The sequence below is a fragment of the Pezoporus wallicus genome, unplaced genomic scaffold (genome assembly GCF_028554395.1).
Source record: "Pezoporus wallicus isolate ANWC-B61680 ecotype Strahan unplaced genomic scaffold, APGP_CSIRO_Pwel_v1 scaffold_8224, whole genome shotgun sequence".
Lineage (NCBI taxonomy): Eukaryota > Metazoa > Chordata > Aves > Psittaciformes > Psittacidae > Pezoporus > Pezoporus wallicus.
This window is the reverse complement of record NW_026641935.1, coordinates 153,614-173,823: the sequence shown is the minus strand read 5'-3', so window position 1 is coordinate 173,823 and position 20,210 is coordinate 153,614. Positions and strand designations below refer to the sequence as shown.

Genomic DNA, 20,210 nt, shown 5'->3' with positions numbered 1-20,210 from the left:
GCCCAGGGGGGATCCCGCTCCCTCCCCTCCCCTTCGCCCGCCCCTGTCCCCTCCCTCCGCTCCGCAGCCGGGCGGGGGACTGGAAGCCGGGTCCGATGCACAAGGAGGCAGAGGAGGAGAGGCGGGAGATGGGGAAGGAGCTGTGCTGGTAGTTCTGCGGACGTCGTTAGGGAGAAAAAGAGGGCTGGAGGGGGCCAAAAGAACAGAGAAGAAGGAACAGGACGGGGAGGGCGTCCGCCGTCCCCCCCCCTCCCCCTTTCCACCGTACTGAGGCGGGAGAGAGGACCACGATGTCTGGCCGGCGGGTGCTGCCCGCCCGCCCGCATGGAGACAGCCGCCCGTAGCGGGGCTGCCGGGCTGCACCGCGGGGTGAGCCGGATCGGGCGAGGGCGGGGGGACGACCGGGGGCTGCCCGGGGGCTCGGCGGAGTGCGGGGGGCCGGGGCGGTCGGCGAGGAGCCGGGAGGAGCCCGCTGCCGGGAGGAACTCGGGGAGTCTGCGGGAGCTGGAGCGGCTGATGCTCCGCTGCCCGCCCTTCTGCTAGCCGAGACGGGCTGGGGCACTGGAGACGCTTGAGGGCTCGTCCTCTGCACCTTCAGCATCGCCGGGGCGTCTGGGAGCGCCGCGGGGGCCGCGATCTCTGTCGGTGCGGTACCTGGGCTCGGGAGAAGGCGTTGGGCCTCCCCTTCCACGCGAGAACCTTCTCGGCGCGGAGGAGACCCTTGCCGCCGCCCCTGCTCCCTGCAAAGGCGGGCACCTCGCCGGAGCCTGAGCAAGGGGCCAGGGGCAGCGAACGTTCTCCCCAGCGCAGCGCGCTGCAGGGGTTCACCGCCGTACCGGCGGCCCCGCCGCTGGTGGAACAGCGTGTGTAGTCTTAGCGCGGCGGGTGGGGACAGCGCGGTGCCACCCGTGAGCAGCCCAAGGCGCGGAGAAGCGGGTGTCGGTGCGGGGGGACACCGCGTGTCTGCCTCTGTGCTGCAGGTGTGCCCTCCCTCCCTCCGGCCTCTCGCAGTGCTGCGGGGTGACGAGTAGATCGGGAGAAGGCTGGGCGCTGCGGCGGGGCGTGATGGACGCCCTGCGTGCAGGCGAAAGATGCTTCGGAGCAGGGTTGTGGGAATGACACTGTATGTAATGTCCGTGTGCGGTTTGAGTGCTCTGAGAGACCCCGAGTCTTTTTGCATCTCCAGAAAACCTAGATGGTACCCAAAGGAAAAAATGCAGGCATTTTGATCGGCTGTCACTTAATGCTTGCAGGAAGCGAGATGAGATTTCCTATCTGACATCTGAGGTTGTACAATATTTCTCTTGATCCCTCTGGGGTAGTACTTAAGAAATAAGCTGGTAATGGTAACAGTGCTTTTCCTGCATATGATGTGGTCTTTGTGGAGGCATGAAGACACCCTGGGACAGAGCAGGGACTTAAGGTGACATCCTCCCAGTTGCAAATGAGATGGGTATGGTGCGGAAAAGCAGAGGTCTGGCTCTGTGCTCAGATTTCTGCCTGTTTCTACTTGGACACAAGGAAGGAGGTTTTTTTAAACGTTTCAATTTTGTACAATGGCTCTTGTGCTTGACTTGGGGAAAAAAGGTTTCCAGAGGAGCTACTGCAGAAAGGGGTAACCTCTGAGGCAGAGGCTACTCAGTGTGATTGCCCTCAGCAGTTGAATTGCAAGATCCAGTTTAGACCAAGGAGATTGCTTTGGACCTCCATTGAATTTAAGTCGAATCACTACTCTCAGGTGTGATTTTTGGGGTTCTATTTCTGAAAATGAAGATGGGTAAGACCTCAGGGGAAATCCTGCATTTGTCCATAGGTAAGTCTGAATGTACTGTACAGGAGGAGAACGTGCTTTTGAGGCTTGACACAGGGTAGGAAAAAGGACAAAATTTACATCAACTGAGTATCTGTCAACTACTGGAAGCTTTGGCAACAGCCCCCTACTGCCTCCCCTTATTTATTTGTATTCCTTCTCCTCAACTTTCATTGCTAGCTCTTGTGTGGCATATTTCAGTGTCGGTTTATGCTCACTCTAGGTGGAAAACCAGTGATGCTGAGAAACATGCTAAACCCTCATGTATCAGTAAGGTTGATATGCGGGGCTATTTCTCCTTTTGTGGTAGATGTGAATATGAATATGTAGACTTACTGAGCAAAACTGTGCCAGTTGTTAGTGCTTATTAACCTGTTTCAACACACAATTAAGACTGGGGTTTTTTGTTCCTTCCTTCTCCTCTCCCCCACATAGTTGACAAGATGTCAAAGAGAAGGAGCTCGTGGGGAGCCATATCCTGAATTTCTCAGCCATGAAAGCACATCTGCTCAGTTACAGAACATTTTGTTGAGTCTGTAACTGGAGACTTATTTTGGCTGAATTGAGAGTGTTCAGTGGCAGAAGCAGATTTTTGAATTTGCAATTGCATCATAGCTGTTTTTTTTTTTTTTAATATTGTACCTTAATTTTCTTTGACAGCTTTGAGCATCATTTAAGTTTTTTAATTTGCTCACTCTTCCCTGCCTCTTTGTTCAGTGGTAGGAATCTACATGCACTTTGTCATTTTGAAGGATTTTTTTAAATTGGAAAACATTTCCATAATTCTTATTTCATCAGACGGTATGTCGAAGCAATTAGCCTACTTTCCAATGCTCTAATTTTTCCTCTTAATATATTATTTCTACAGCTACAAATATAAATACCTTGCAGTTCTGTAGATAATACAAGATCATGGAGGAATTGTGTTTTTCTAGTTGTGTTCAGGAGGACCTATTGTAAATATCACTTTGACTGAAATTTTATTGTGGAATTGTCACTTGTCATGGGACTAGGCCCTCAAGATACGCAAACTTCTCTGATGGGAAACGGCTACATATCGTCAATATGTGAAAGAAACTATTTTTTAATTCACTAATGCTGGCCTATTTGTACTGGTTAAAGTTATGGTGAAATACTAATTTTTAAGTTAGTGACTCTTCAAGAGTAAGATCTGTCTTCAAGGTTATTTTCTCCTGTCATTGTTTCCTGAAAAGAAAGGTAGAACAAAGGCAGATTCTGTAGTACTGATACCAGCAGATTTTGTGAGCCTCCCCCTTCTCTCTCAGCTGGTGTATGCTGAACAAACCTGTGATACATGGTCAGTTCTCCATGAGCTGCACACAGGGATGCTAAAATGAGCTGTGCCACCTCCTTCTGAGAGTATGAAATCAAAGTGGTTATTTCTTAGGAAGTGAGGGCACCCCTGCTTATGACAGCTTAAGTCTTGAAGCCTTTGCTGGGTTTTTAGTGCATTCTTTCCTAGGTGAGATGTTTGTTTTGTCAGCTTGGTTGGCAGCTGGGAGGTTAGTTCTCCAGAGCTTGCTGCATAGTGTCTGCTGTGGCTCTAACTGGGGGTCTGAGTTGCTCTGTGCTTTGAATTTTCCACCTCTCAAGGAAATCCATGCTCTTCAGATAGCCTGGCTTGGTGTTACATTGAGTTCTGCAGTCTTAGCCCTGTGCTCTTCACAGGTCCTGTTTTATTTCTTTTTTGGACTTTTCTTTATTGTTTTTTTTTTATCCCATCACAGACAGAAAAGAGTAGGTGCAGACATCTGTCTGCAAATCCAGTTCTTCTCTGAAGTACACCCAAAGCTCTTGGGGGTTTTAATAGGTAGGTGCTAGAATGGAACATAAACATGAAACTTCACAAAAAAAACGTTTATTGCTGCTAGTGTGCAAAATTGGTGCTGCAGCTTGTTCACATATGCTGTCTTACCTATTTAGGCATTGTTTCGTGGGTTTGCATATCCAGGGTGAAACCTGCTTTTCAATGATGCTTTTCAGAAATGCTTGCTTGGCAGCAGCTGAGCACAGTTACAATTATTGTTCATGATGCATATCTTGATTCTGAAAATCTCATGCTTTTGTTAAAATAGTTCTATCATTGTCTATTGGATTGCATGAACAAAGATTGAAAAATGAAGGCTACAGAGTCAGTGGCTGCTCTGAGTAATCATTAGCTGGGTTGTTAGATACCAGGTTAATATTCACCCATTTCCTCCCTTTTTGGAAAACCTGCTGCATTGGTAGCCTGTACACTGTCAGAACAGCACTGAACAGCTGCCTGTCTGTGTTGCCAACCGTCAGATCTCCTAATATGCAGTAACTGCCTGAATCACCTGTAACAGTGATGGGGGCAATTCCACACATTTGTAGGGAATGGAGGGTATTGTCATTCATATAGTAATCTTTGCTGTGCTACCTTTATTTTTTTTCTAATGTGCAAATGGATCACAGTCTGTCCATCCTGTTGAAATACATTATAGCTTTCCTCACCCAAGCGGGTTTTGATGTTTTGTTTCAAAATGGTCAAACTTTGCTGTTGCCGGGCACAGGACATCCCTTGACAATGTCTGGTGTGTCTCATGCAGCTGCTATCCTTTCTGGTTACAGTGATAATCATACAGGAGTGATTGAAGACGTAATTAATTGGAAAGGGGTGGCCAGAGATGGAGAAGTAGGGACAAAATGGGCTCATATGTATGAGACAATGATTTGGTCTGTTTTTCTGAAGGATTAATGCTGCATTATTCTTGTATTATAACCAAAATGAGAATTAGCTTCAAGGCATATTCACGTGCACATATGTGCTGGTCATTGATTTACCATGCCCTCTAGGGATCAGAGGACCAGCATAAATGTAAAGGCATGCTTCTACCAATTAGAGGTTTAAAGTTACCCATAGGCTTGGACATCAGTTGCCTTTGGAGCAAGGTTTCTGCTTTTCTTGTTTAAAGGGTGTTTTATTCATGACGATATATGGTGGTTACATTACCACACAACCTCTACCCCTTTAAGCTATTTGTTTAAATAGCCTTGACAATGCACTCCTCCTTTGACTTTTATTTTTTATTTGTTGAGCTCTGGCAAGTGGAGGGCTGATTCTTTGATCAGAAAAGTTATCCTATGGAGGAGCAACATTTAGTGTTAATGGCTCTTGCTATTGATGACAGAGAGGGTTTGTAGAATTCAGAGACACTGACTGTTTTAATGGCTATAAGTCCACTATTACAACCTCAGCAGGCAGAACTGATTTTAAAATGAAAGTTGAAACTCTGCAGAATTGCAAAACCAAGCCTCATTCCTAAGCCTTTGTGAGGACAGATGCTGTACAAGCCATAGAATCATAGAATCATAGAATAGTTAGGGTTGGAAAGGACCTTAAGGTCATCTAGTTCCAATTCCCCTGCCATGGAGGGTCTCGAGAAACATGTCTGAATCTCATCCCTGGCATAGTCTCATCTGAGTGGATCAGAATGCCTGCTTAGAGTTTGTCAAAGCTAGTGCGTTTCTAGAGAAGCTGAGAGTTGGGCCCTCTGAGAAGAGCTGCCCTCTTCAGTGACTCAAATGGAACCATGAATTTCAGCATGAATTTTCATAGATGTTCCTTGTGCTGCTTTTTACTGCTTTGCTGAGACACCAGTGAATTCAGAATTCTGCTTTGCCATCCATCAGTTTAAATCAATCAGCAGGAGAGGAGGAGGAGAACAAAATCCAACTTTGATGGAAACATACTGCAAAAGGCAATTGCATCACATTTATATTCTGCTGTGTGCTTTTGTCACCCACGCTTGTAAAATAATCACTGACAACAAAATGAAGTACATTTAATTTCCACATACACAATAATTTGTTGTATTTGCTGAGTAACTACAGGTAGCTCCTATATGGTAACTGATTTTTCTACTTATTCCAGCCCTTCTTCCATTCCTTGTCCATGGAGGGGGTGTGCTTAATAATGCATGAACTGAAGATAAACTCAGTTTGTATTAGCTATTTTTTAAATTGACTGAGGTATTTAGCAAGAAACTTGAAAAATACAATTTCATAAAGCACAGGTGGGATTTTTTGGAGCATCCCATGAGAAACATTTATGGGAGAAAGGAAAAGTATTAGAAGAATGAAGAGTCATTAAGAATGAAGAGTCATTGTAATAGCATGCCTTTTCTTCCTTAAAACACCTAGATTATGCTCCTTTGTGCTCAAAGCTTTCATGTAATACCAATGAAACATGCTCTATAACCTGTCAGAATAACAGTTCTGATGGCAATGCTGCATTTAGATAAATAAAGCCAGTGTGATGCAGGAATTTTGCCTTCTCACTGAGCAAATCTACTGTACAAACTCACACTCTCCAATTCTCAGGCTCTTTCCTGCCTCTCAGAGTGTCCCTGGCCTAGCTTGTGAAGTGCTGTGCTGGCTCAACAAGCAGACCAGAGGACAAGCAGGGCAGGACAGCCTGCAAAATGCAGGGCTGTGGGATGATGGCCCCGGTATACTGCAAAGTGCCTCCATATCCATTTGTTTCTATGTCAGGATTGGCCCACTGGTTGCTCTGAGCATGACTGTGTGCATGGAGAGGTACCCTGGGGAGGTGTCTTACCAGCCACTCTTCTGTGAATGCTGGCAGCAGAGCAGGGAAAATACGTGTGTCTTAAATAGGTGTGTATTCACAGCTTTTTGGTGTAACTTAGAGATATGTGAGGTTGCTCAAAACCTTTGCGAGGTTGCAGAACCATCGAGTGTAACCTAATAAGCTGAAAGTGGAACAAATTTTGAAGAACTGCATGTGAAACACTAGTTGACAGTGGATCATCTTTGCAACTAGGGTCTTCAGGGATTTGAGTTGCTGGTAGAAAGGTGTCCAGCTTAAGAAATAAATGGTGGTAAGTGATATGTTTCTTAAGAGCATGGCCATGTCAGTCAGGAGACACCAGTCTTCAGCATTATGCCTCTTACACTGGGCTGAGTCAGGGGAATTTGAGGTCTCCCCAATGCAAATGTAAGCCACAGACTGATGAAGGTTTCACATCCTTGCATCGCTCAGCCAAATTAGTCTGGGTTATCTTGAGAATTCAGTGCATGTTATTTCAAAACACATGAGAAGATGTAACAATTCATCAGTCATGAAAGCCATTAGGAGCAGGTAATGTCTTTCAGCAAAGAAAATACCTGAAAAATAAAATGCCATTCACGGAATACCTACCTTCCTGAGGCTTTCTCTGAGACCCTACCACTTGCTGGCTTTATGGGGCTGCATACTCCAAACACAGACATAGTACATAGACATAATGGGGCATCCTAGGCACGTGGTTGCATGTTGGTTTTGTGTGTCAGTGAAAATCAGAGGTCAGCCGTTTGTAGCAGCCTGCAGTACTGAGAAAACTAGAGGTGCGTCATGGGTTGTTGCAACAATATTGCTGCTGAGAGACTGCCAAAAACACAAGAGAAAAATTGTCAGTACATAGTCATTTCAGGCACCGCTACAGCAGCGAATGGAGAGAGGCCGTTGTTTGTGTGGGGCTGTCGCACATAGTACATCTGCTTCTGCTCTCATGCATGCCGTGAAGCCAGTGACCCAAGTATCTAAGAAACAACTTGGAAGTTTTCAGGTATCTTAGGTCAGATGAGGACAGAAGCAACTGAAAGGAAAATAAATGCGAGGCCTAGTGATATTCAACTTGAGCTTTATATAGAAGTTGTGATGCCACTGCAGAGATAGCATAAGGCCACATTAATCTGTGCTGCCATTTGTCATAGAGATGTAATTCATATAAGCAGAACAGCACTTGGCCCATCCACAGGCTGTCACGGAGTTCAGCTCACCTAGGGGATATTGGAACTAGACTGTGTATGACATGCATCAGCTAACAGATTATGCAAGGCAGTTGCAGAATATAACTAATTCACAGGTGTTCAGACAGAAAAACAATGTCTGTGCTACAACGAATCATCTTTAAAGAGAAGCTCTTCAAGGTCTATATGCCAACGCTCACTTGTGTGATATGCATGAATGTGGAGGAAATTTTGACTAGAAATGGCTGGTCTGTGACTTTGTTTCTCTTACGGAGGCAGTTTCCATAGCAAAATCAAATTCTGGAACATGCAGTTTTCTGCCAAAAATCACTCAGTTCTGAAAAGTTTTGGCCCAAAACATTGAGCAAAAATGTTATGCATACAATTTATTTTTTTCTTTTCTCTCTTTAAAGATGTTTTTTTGTGGAGGGTTTATTTTAATTTACTTAAAATTGCAAACATAAAATGATCCACCATTCTGAGTTGCATTGGGTTTTCTTTATTTATTTCCATTATATTTATTTTATATTCCAGTTATGTTTAATCCAATTATTACATTAATTTATATCTAATATTATATTCCAATATATTTCATATTTATTAATTAAGAGTGTGAATGGTTTTCTGGTTTTCTCTGTTGTGTTTGTGTCTTGAGATTGGAAGAGAAGCTTCTACTTTTAACTCTGCTATGTAGAGTAAGAGAATGGATGTGGAGTTTGAAGTAACAAAAAGAAATAAAGGATCCAGTGAAGGTCCCCTGTCTACTAATTCTGTTTGTGTAAACATCTGTGTTCATTAATTGGCTTCTTATAGAGACTTTCTTGAGTCTGTGGTTCTGTGATGGAAATAAGAGGTAAAGTAGGAAAGCTAGGAACCACAAAGGAAATTGTTTCAGGTTGACCAAAGCCATAAGCTGTTTTTCTTGCTAACAGTAAGAAAATAGGGTGTCATTTCAGACAGGATGAAATACTTTGTTGGTTTTGTAACACTGTTTTATGTCTTTATGGTTTGCAGCTTCTTTCTGCAAAATATTTCATTTATTTACCCCTTCAATTTTGAAACTGCCTGCTGAAGTTGTTGTCCAAAAGTGTGTCTCCAGTCTCCTCCAATGCTCTTTCCTTTGTATTCACCATTTCCCTTAAAAGGAAAAGCACACAGCTGGCACTCAACAAAGCTGCAGTGGTGTGGATTGAATGGATTGTGCTTATTTAGTATTGCCTGTGATTCCCCAGGAAGTGACTGCGTTTGTCCCGGCAGAAAAGGGACCACCAAAGACAGGTTTTCCTGCCACTCTGTAACAGCTCCTGAATTAAAAGATTTAGATGTTCTTTAAAAAAAAAACAAGAACAAACAAGCCTGTAACAACCTTGTTTCCTAAGCATGACATCAGACCTCATTTCTGATCACTGCAAGAGTCATGAGTAAGCTATTTACAGGAAGAAATATAAATGTCAGGCTAAACAAAGAGTACTTGAAAGAGGCACTGTCCAGAATAACAAAAAGATGAGTAAATATTGTTGACCTTGTTTGTCCTCTTGCTGGCTTTATTCTCTAAATAGGAATACATATCGAGGAAATGGTAAATACACTTGCTGACGTTTTTTCCATACTGATAGCTCTGCATTTCCTGGCATAATAGCCTGTCTTTTCCAGTACACAATGATCTGCAATTAATCTGCAGTCATTGAAGTGGGACAACATCAACCTTATGAAGTTCAGCCAAGCCAAGTGCAAGGTCCTACACCTGGGTCAGAGCAATCCCAGGCACAGCTACCGGTTGGGCAGAGAAGAGATTCAGAGCAGCCCTGCGGAGAAGGACTTGGGAGTGTTGGTAAATGAGAAAATGACCATGAGCAGTCTTCAGTGTGCACTCGCAGCCCAGAAAGCCAACTGTATCCTGGGCTGCATCAGAAGGAGCGTGGCCAGCAGGTCGAAGGAGGTGATACTGCCCCTCTACTCTGCGCTTATGAGACCTCACTTGGAGTATTGTGTGCAGTTCTGGTGTCCTGAACATAAAAAGGACATGGAACTGTTGGAACAAGTCCAGAGGAGGGCCACGAGGATGATCATGGACTGGAGCACCTCTCCTATGGAGGCAGACTGAGAGAGTTGGGGTTGTTCAGCTTGGACAATAGTGCATGGAGACCTCATAGCAGCCTTCCAGTATCTGAAGGGGGCCTACAAAGATACCAGAGAGTGACTATTCATCAGGGACTGTAGCAATAGGACAGAGGGTAATGGGTTAAAGCTTAAACAGGGGAAATTAATATTGGATATAAGAAGGAAGTTCTTTACTGTGAGGGTGGTGAGGCACTGGAATGGGTTGCCCAGAGAAGCTATGAATGCTCCATCCCTGGCAGTGTTCAAGGCCAGGTTGGACAGAGTCTTGGGTGAAATGGTCTAGGGTCAAGCATCCCTGCCCAAGGCAGGGGAGTTGGAACTTGATGATCTTAAAGTCCTTTCCAGTCCTAACTGTTCTATGAGCCTATGAGTCTATTTATCCAATTAAATGCTCATGTCTTTGGAATCAACACTACTATGGTTCTTAAAGGAAAAACAAAGCTTTTAGTAGATCAACTGATCCATTTAAAGACAGAGCTCATCCTGTAATGTCTTTCAACCCAGCATTTCCATAAACATTCTTTCAGTGTGCAAAAAACCACTTTATTGCCAGGTAAGAGGTGGCTTTCAAAATAATCAGTATTGATAGTATTAATTAATAGTTAACGTAAACTGTGTTCCATGTCAGGTTAGACAGGGTTAACTTGGGAATAGATGTTAGTACCATTCCTGGTGATCTGGAGTTAGGATAAATTTGGAATATATTGTTCCTTCAGTACATGTCTTACTTTGAAATTTGTATTACTCATTTCTGTCCAGGATATCATCAATGCACAGATAATCATTACCCTAACTTATACTGTTAAATTGGGCTGTGGGAGGTGCTTGCTTTGAAAATGTGTTGCTTGTCACCACACTCCTGGTATTGACTAAAAATGTTAGGCCACAATGTCAGTGCCCTCTTGGGAGAGCACTTTCTCTCTGGTCTAGCAGATGGCAGCATTGGAAAGAGACTCGATAGCCAGTTTGCTTAGGAGAGTATGGCAGTAATGATGATGATCCACACCTTGTAATGAAGGTTTTCTACTGTGGACTTCATTTCAGCATTACCAGTAAGGGAATTTCTGACCAAATTTGCAATAGCTACTTTTTTCAAGTAGATTATTTTTTTTATACTAGAAATGAGTACTTGACTAACGGTTTAGGACTAGTGTTTTTTTTTTCTGTTTTTCTTCATTTGCTAGCCAGAATTCATCTTGGCTAACATACAACCCTATCTTCCTCAGTCATTTCTTCTTGGGATGCTAACATCTTCATAACACTTTTTTAAATTATTAATGTTGCCATCCCTTTATAATGATAAAGCTTCATTTATCTTAAGAAGAATTCCTTCCCTGGTTTCATTTATACGGTAGAGACAGTTTCTGCTGCTGTCAGGGGTTTGATCTGATAGATGTATCTCACAGTCCTTGAAGATGACTTAATCTGGTTTGAAGTTATTCATGCTGTTCTTGGCTGAATAACTCAGTGAAATGGCTTCTCAGATCTAAAATGCATGCACCAGAGAGCAGATGTTTGGTTGCATTACTCCTTTTATAGGGAGTATGAAAATACACTTAAAAGTGTGAGTGACATGAGTTTGAATGACAGAAGGACTTAAAAATTGGTAATTGTTAAAAGATCAGAATGATTTAGTGAGTAGAGGCTACTTTTTATTAGTATTTTGATACATATTTGTCTGGCTCCTAAATTCCTGCTGAGATCATGCTGATTCCTGATTCTAAGATGTTTGCCAAGATGTTTGCCCTGGTATAGAGGGCTATTGAAACAGCTTTTTAGCTTTAAATCCCATTATACAGGTTTCATATTAAATTTACCATGGATTGCATGCAGAACACATTTACTATTTGCAGTGATGTGATGTGGAATGATTTAAAAAGATCTTGCTGTGGAACGATAGAAAGCAATAATTTGTAAACTGCCATTTCTCTTTATTTGAAGTAGGGACAGATAACCATAGCAAAATACTAATTATGCAAGCATTATTGCTTGTGGAATTTCATTTAGCTGGGTGATCTTCAGCAAAAGCCAGACAATGGTGCAGGTAATCAAAAAAACCCAAACAAAACAAAAGCACCCTCAGCCCCCCCCCCCAAAAAAAAGGACAACAAAACCAAAATACCAAAAAAACCCAAAAAATCAACCAATCAAAAAAAAACCAAACCAACCAACCAACCAAAAAAAAAAACAACCCCTAAAAAAACCCCCAAAACCACACACCAAAGGGGAATAAAATCTACATTGTTTTGCAAGGAGAGGGGAATGAGTCAGGCAGTAAATGCTATGTTAATCAGAACAGAGGGAGCACAGTGAGCATTTCAAGTAAAGCTACATCATTTCAAGTAAAACAAAGGACAGAATGAACATTTTGAGATTTTTTCATTCTGTGCCTCAATGAAGAGGTAGAGTTAGCACCTAAATGGGTTTTGATGGGCATTGAGTGGCTCTTCAGGCAAAGGGAGATGATAGGAGGTCAGGATACCTCAGGCCAGTTTGTTTTCTTTATGCGGTGCTTTGTACATTGTCACCTCCTCTGTCCTCTTCTAATAGGAAAAGCCTTTTTGTCTTCTCTGTTCATACCCTTTGCCTGAAGACATGTGTGAGGTGTCCATCTCGGGACTCTACGCAGTCATGTTCATTTCCTTCATTCTCCTCAACAACATTTTGTGTACCTTAACCACAAGCTTTTTGTGCTTTATATGACTACTTCAGTGTGACTCTCAGTCACACAACTCTTCTGGATTTGTTTATTCATATGTATTCAAGTGGCAAAGCCTTCAGCAGCCTGGCTGGCAAGAGTAAGGTCCTTTTCAGGTTTGGTCCCAGCTTGGCTATCGAAGGAGTCTGGTGTTCTCTGACCTTGCTTGGGTGTCCAGCCTTGGCTTTCATTAATATACTGATCTTCTTAATCCTTATTTAATTTTGTCTCTTACAGTTTTGATTCCATCTACCTGTGATGATGACAGATGGAGAAACTAAACTTCCTCAGTAACTGCAGAACATCAGGGATTACTTGAAGTAACAGTTAAGACATTCTTGGTACTAATTGCAGTTTGAAGTTTGTTTTAAGCCTTAACAGCCTCAGTGAGAGATTCAAAATTTTGGTCAAAACATCAATGAGTCAAGACAGATACTTAAAAAACTTATTTGCTTTTAAGCCTTTTGCTGAAAAGTTGTGCAGCACAGGAGTTAGTGGAAATATTTCAGTTCAGGTGAGTGTCAGCTGGGAATTAGAAACTAATTTTCAGAACTCTCTCCCTTTGAATTAGTGTAGCAGAAGTAGTTCATGCCCTGTTTTATCAGTTTGCTGTAAACTGTAGCTGAACAGTCAAGCAGTGACAGCTTGCAAACAAATGCTACGGTGCTGGGAGCGTGTAGCTGTTACCCTGAGAGCTGTGCAAAACTCTGCATTTAATGTATGTGCAGTGTGATATTTGTATGACGAATATGAATTACCACAGTTATAGCTGGACTTTCAGTGGGATGGAAAAAAACAAGTGATATGTATGATGTAAAGTGGAGGTTGAGAAGGAAGAAAAAGAAATAGTGTAAGTGGTAGTGGTTCAGTGAGCATCGGTTGTTGACAAGTGTTAAGGGAATGACAGCTGGGCTCTGTTGCTGGCCCATTTCCTTTGTACCTTCTAGGCTGAGCAGGAGATAGGATAGCCTGTTTGGTCCTGGGATGTATAGTCATGCATTTGTTAACACAAAATGCTGTATCTCTAAACTAGTCCTATACTGCAGAGCTGTTACAGCAGGATTAAGGCCATGCAGCTTCATACAAGTGTGTCTACAGCCCTTTTAGCTCTCCTCTGCTTGTGCAATTGGAACCTGCTCTTGGTTTGACCTCCAACAACTCTTAACAGCTAGGGAGTTTCATTTGCTGGTCTTTCAAACACTGTAAGGTATGTATTGTCTCAGGAACATCCTCTAAAAAGGTATCTAAGCTTTATAAGTATCTTCCAGTGAAGCATATGTTTTTTCCCTCTCTTTTTCAGTCTGTGCATGAAAATACAGTTCATGAGACTGACCTGTTGTCAATAGCCTGATTTGTTTCAGACAGTGGAGTTATACAGATTTATAGCAGAGGACTGTCTTATTTGAAAGGTGAAATACAACCCCACATAAGTAGCCCAAGTTTTCTGTACTACATAGCATTACGTGGATTGAGTAGGGTGAAATTAAACCAAATAGAAAAGTTACTGAGTTTTTGGCTCATTTCTTGTTTGTTCAGGTTAAGTAGTAATTAACACAGACACTCAAACTTTTTTTGATGGGTTTACTTCTTAAAAATTGTTAATTTTTTAGGTATCTTCATTGTGCTAATGAAATCTCAACTCCCACATTGGCTGTTTTCACAGCCCTGAAAATGAAATAGAACCAAAAAATAAATTGCAAACCGAAATCTGTGGGTATCCATATTTGAAGTTAAATGTTAAATCTTTTGGATGTCAGGTCATTCACATTTTGGAGAAGCTATGCTGCAAGATATTCTTCAGACCACCTTTCCCTTACTGTTGTGGTATTCTTCATAGAAGTTGATAGATCTTTGACTCTCTTGAATTTAATGGAAGAGCTTCTACTGGTTCAGTGGGAACAATGCTTAAGCCTGTATTTGCAAGTGCCCCAACCCTCAGCCCCCAAATTTAAATTTAATCTTACTTAACATAAAAATGGCTAATGCCTAAAATAAATAATTAAATAAGTGCAATGTCTTGCCATGATTTCAGATGTTTTTCAGGGAACAGTTTCATAGTACAGTTCTTGTGTTTGTTTATGAGCACTTATGCTGTGCATGCTGACATGTGGTGAACACTAGTCTATTAAGGCATTTCTCTTCAAGCTGGATGTAGGTTTGGCTGATTTGAGTCAGTCCTCAGTATATGCTCAAGATGTTTTTCTGTTATCTTCCTCACTGCTTTGTTATCCTTGTCTCTGAAGTCTGGTAACAGAAAGACAATTAAATCAAGTCAGCTTCTCTGACACAAAAAGAAAAGACCTTGACCTTGCTCAAATGGTCAGTCTGATGTTAAAGAGCTGCTAACATCTAGAGACTTCTTGAAGAAGTTTTACTTCTTGGTGATCTGGCCAGAAAGCAGATGGTGGAGATATAAATTAACCTGACAGAAGTAAAAAGAACAGGTACTCTGATGCTTTTAGGTCATGAGTCTTTACCTCTCTGTCCAGCAACTAAGAAGGAGCTATAGGTAGGTTTATCATCCTGCAGCCTGATACTGCCTGCTGAACACGTGGGGGCTGCCACTCTTAGGTAGGATATTGAGTGTGAAATGTGACTGCTCTGATACCTTTATAGCAGTCCCAGTCTCTGTGGCTGGAAGAGCAGCTTATCTGTTGCTGAGCAGATACAGATCAGGTGGCCAAGCTGCTTATGTTTCCAGTAACTACCTGCCTAATAGCCATTATCCTGAAGAGGGTACTTGAAAAGATCAGTCATAATGCACTTTCCCAGCTTGAAGAAGCCAGGGCCTTGAAATGGGTTGTTACAAATTATATGTTTTGGCTAGATGCAGATGTAGAGACTGGATAAAAGAGTTAAAATGCTCTCAACAAAAACACTAGACATGCAGTTGAGAGAGATTTGGCAGAGGAATGGTGCTTTTAGCATGCTTTTGACCATAGGACAGACTTCTGTAACCCTTAAGGGTTCACATAATATAAAGAAATTCAGCCTAGAAATGAAAAGGGCTTAATTAAAATGTTAGTCTCACTTCACTACCCACTTATTACTATTACAGCATAACTGAATTTTTTAATGAGATATGCCAATTATAGATTTTTTTTTTTATCAAAACTGTAGGGAAAAAAAAAAGATTTTTAAGGTCAATTGCTTAGTCTACTTTTTTTCTTTAAGCAGCTATACTTATTTTTAGAATGGTTTTGAAAAATAAGTTTTGAGGAAAGGACAATTGCCATGGTCAAAATAAAACAAACAAACAAACAGAAAAACAACCAAAAACCCCCCAACCAACCAACCAAACATCACAACAGAAAAAAGCCAACTTGAATATTCTTTTAATGCATGTATTTTTAAACCCAACTGAAATGTAGTTCCCTACTGTGCATTATAGGAAGGAAGAGATGGTAAAAATTTGAAATTTAGAAAAGAAAAATCAGTATAATATGAAATTTGGTTATGTGCCTTACAGTTTTCTCTCACAAAGTTTCTCTAACAACAGGGTGTTACATCAGTGAACATGATTGTCGTACCATTCTTCACTGAGCACATTTTTTGAGTAGAAATATTAACCAGTGTCAGTGAAATCACTTCTCCTCTCGAAGGCCTGTGATCTTTGGATAAAAGGTGGGAGAATATCTTGCGATTCAAGTGTTTCTATCATCTTTGCTGCTGTTCGTGAGGATATGTTTCCTGTTGTGTCTGAAAGCCTGCTCTTTGACCTTTCCCCAGCAGCCCCAAGAGGGCTAGCTCAGTGAGCGTTGTTTTATAATGCCAGTTAAGATCTGCCTTCTGCAACCACAACTGTACCCAAGCCTGGCTGGACCCACAGGGCCACGCTCTGCTTCTGCTGCCACTTGCATCTGTTTAATTTATATGGAGGCTTGTAAAGACGAGCAGAACTTAGCCCTTCACATTCTCTAATGGATTTCACTTGCCTGTGCCATGGGATTCGTTTTATGTCTGTTACAGCTGCACTCTTGCTCCTCTTACCTTCTGCCCTTTGACTCTGAAACGACATCAAAGCTAACTTCTTGTACCCTTCTTGCTTCACAGTATAAATTTCTTTACATTGTCCTTATTTTAGAGTGTTAGCAAAGCTAACAGCTACAACTTATGCAGTAAAACATTTCTATCTTGCCACAGGGGTCTATAGGAAGCAGGCAGAGCAAAATCTGGGTGCCCTTTGCTCCCCTAAGCCCAAAATAGGGAAGGCGGCATCAGTTGATGATGTGCAGCTATCTCTTTGTAAAGAGTAGCAGTGTTTCTCCACCCTTTCCATGACCCCTAAAAGCATTTCAGAAGAAATATTCCTCCAGCCAGCCAGAATCTTAGAGGTGAGATCACTGGGTTTAGAAAAGCAGTTTTTCAGAGAGTTCAAGTTTCTTGGTTAGGTTTTCTATTGATTTTTGTGGATAAGCTCAGCATGGAGTGAAGATAAGGATTAATATATAGGGGTGTCTTTTACTGTCCTCCCCTCCTTCTCTTTGGTATTACTGTGCCCTGTTCTGTGATCACCATCCAAAGCTTCCTGTTTCACCTCAGCTTCCAGCAGCTAGCTCAGGTGGAAGTAGCCAGTTGCAGTAGTAGAAGGATCAAAGTGAAGGCATATTCACCATGCTGCTTGGGTGGTTTAGGCAGTGTCCCAGGAGGTACCTTAGACCTGGTTTGGATATATGTGTGAGGGCTGAAGTTGTTGGGGTGTTTGATATGGAGAGAGTCTGTGGTACCTACAGCTGGTTGTTCTGCACAAAGCCGTGTGGTGCTACACACAGTCATACAAGCTTGAGAACTAGGGCCACTGTAGTTACAGTTCCCTGGACAGTTGATAATGCTAGTGAAAAGCTGATAATCCAGCTTTTTTTTTGTGGTACTGACATTGGATTGAGTATCCACATAGGGTGGCAGTGGGAGCCTTCATCTGCAAGGTGGGAGAGCTAAGTTGAAACTTCACTTGCCTGACACTCGCTCAAATGCAGACCATCTCAGGTAAAGACAGCATGCAGTGGGTGATTTGAAGTGCAAATCACACACTGCAGCCACATATCCAAAACCCTTTCTCAACTCCCCTTGCAGCTTCTTTGTGCAGTGAACATGCCCCCAGGTCTCTGGCTGTGCTCATCAGAGAGAGCAGCTAGTTTAAGGACACAGCTCAAAGCATCCCCAGCCTTAAAGGTGCTTTAAATGCATCTGCCTGGGAAGTGTTTGTAGGATTGGGAACCCACCAGGTTGCATCACAGCTAAGCACAAGTTTTGAAGCATCAGACTCAAGAGTAAAAACGCAGAGACTTGCAGAAAGGATGTTCACCCAAGAGCATAGCACATGCAGGAGCCAGTCACCTAGAGGTGAATTTTGTTACGTGCTCTATCATGTTTTAAGTGGTACAGCAGCCCTTGAAGGTCATCTGAATGCAATTTCTGTCCAGCTTTCTTGTTTGACAGTAATGGCATTACTGGATGTTAGAGACCAATATTTGGCTTACTGTTCAGCACACCCTGGATTGTATCAAACACTTGAAGTCTAATCCATTATATTGATTAACTTTAAAATAAATGTTTCCTCCTTTTTGAAAAGCTTTATGTCTGGCTCTGCTTTGGAAGCTTGCAAATTGAAAAGCAGCAGTGGCTGCATCTGTGATGAAAACCACTGAATGGATATGTAGCTAGTTTTGTTCCTTGGTGAGGACTTCTTTAAATATTTTGAGTTAGTTGATAAAGGCCCAAATCTCAGTCAGGAACAAAGCCGTGGCTTCACTGAAACTCTGCCAGTTTAACCAGTAGGAAAGTACTGCCTGGAGGATCCAAGAGTTGTACCTGGCTATAGTGGATTTGTAAGAAGAATATTTTGGTTGGAGGGAATGAGAGGGTTTGTAAGCCAAGCTTATGGCATAGGGTAAGTTAATGACTATCCACATTCTTGCCAGTCTCCAAGGAATAACTGCTTGATTTAATCAGTTCTTTAAATATCTTATTTCTTGCATGAGTTTGTTCATTTGGCTAATTATCTTGCTCTGTGTTGTCTGAGCAATACAGAGATACACAGTGTGGCACTCACTTGTAGGTATATACATAATTATAAAATCTGTATCTGGACATAACCTGACCTTAGAGTGTTATTTAGAAGTTCACTTGTCAGAAGTGAAGTTCACAGTGTCTCTCGAAAAGCTGCTGCTCGTCCATGTTTGGATATCTTCTGTAGCACACAGGGCTAAAGGAGTGGCTGTATCCAAAAGTGTTGTTTGTTGCTGACCAAGTGACATGTTTGTAGAGCCACTTGACTTGCCTTTTGGTGAAAGAAAATCTCGTGTTTCAATGTGAAACACAAGCATTAACATCAGATGAAACCTGCTGTATAAGAAGATGAACTAGGAAAGCCAAATAGAGAGGAAAACAAGGATTTGATCCAGTCATATCTAAGGTGATTGAGATTAGACTGCTGATTCTGACACAGCACTAGGTGGTAACATGCTGTCTGGGACCTGGTAATTGATGTGCTGGTTCCTTCACTCAGGTGGATACCTGGGAGTGGTGGTATACACTCTCAGATTCAATACCAATTCTATTTCTGAGATTCAGTATCTGGGTTTCTGTCCTGTAGTCCTCTTTATTCTAACCATCCATCAAATGTATTAGATCCACTGTTTCTTTGGTCCAGCTTTTTATAGTCTCTATTCCAAACCTCTGACACTGAAAGTTTATTTACACTGGCTGGATTGGACTTGCTTACTGTTCCCAGCAGGTTTGAATTTAATCTCCATTCTGCACTATGCTTATGATGAAATATATTACTTTTTTAAGATTCTGTAACATGTGATGTTAATCTCTTGATGCCTGGCACAGGTGAGCACATATTACCTTCCATGCATGTGCTTTGAGTCTTGACTGCATGGATTTATCAAAACCAAACACAAAAATATATGCAAACAGTAGGGTGCTTTCCTTCTTGCTGTTATTTCCTTTAAGTTCTTGTGGGTTTTATGGTTGTTGGGTTGGTTTTTTTTGCATCTAAAACCTTATTTAAGGAACTCTCTAAGACTATATCCTTAGTTGCGAGGAAATTAAGACGTAAAAAGAGAGGTTACAAGCTCATAACTTTCATATAGTGTAGGGGTAGCTCAGGCAGCATTTTGCATTCCAGATGTATTCAGATGGACCTGTGATAGTGTACAGATACCAGTTATGCAGAAGACTGGTCCTTGTAGTGTCCCTTCATTCTCTCATTCATTCTTGGCTTGATTGAACAGAAAGGAGATCTCAGGGAAGTGTAATCTCTATCTGTCGGGGAAGGAAGAATCGATGTGGTAATAAAAATAATGCACAGGCTCAGCTACTAACTCTGCCTCTGACCTTGCTAAGCTGTGGGTGTCCTGGTCCTGTGATGGCAGTTGAAAGCTATCCACATAGCTTTTGGCCTCTGAAAAAAAGAGTTGTTACTACTGTGTTGGCCTGTAGGCAATAATGAGGACATATGAAAGGGAGAAAGCTTTCATACTCTATGGACAATCAGGAAGATGCAGTTACTGATGTTATCTGGGTAAACTTGTTAGCTGCAAGATATTTCACCTTATAGCTGCTAGATTGTGCACTGGGAACTTAAAGTTAGAGCAGAGTCCTTTTTTTTTTTTTCACGGCTAGATTTCCTTTGGCTTCCTGTGTCACATTCTCTAGGATTTCTGTTGTTGAGCATTGTCCCTGCGACTGTGAGTTAGACAATTTGCTTAATTTCACCTTCCTAATGATAACATACGAATTGAACAGCTGTAGCTTTAAAAAAGACAGACTGTTAGG

At 42.1% G+C, this 20,210-nt stretch overlaps 1 protein-coding gene across 1 annotated transcript in view; it reads left to right on the top strand.

The window, feature by feature from the left end:
• Window positions 1-259: 259 nt before the first annotated feature.
• PLPPR1 (phospholipid phosphatase related 1) overlaps window positions 260-20,210 on the top strand; it is a 131,438-nt gene continuing 111,487 nt past the window's right edge. Inside the window, exon 1 of the mRNA XM_057426024.1 lies at window positions 260-369. The gene's annotated coding sequence lies outside the window, so the exon portion shown is untranslated. The remainder of the gene's footprint in view (window positions 370-20,210) is intronic.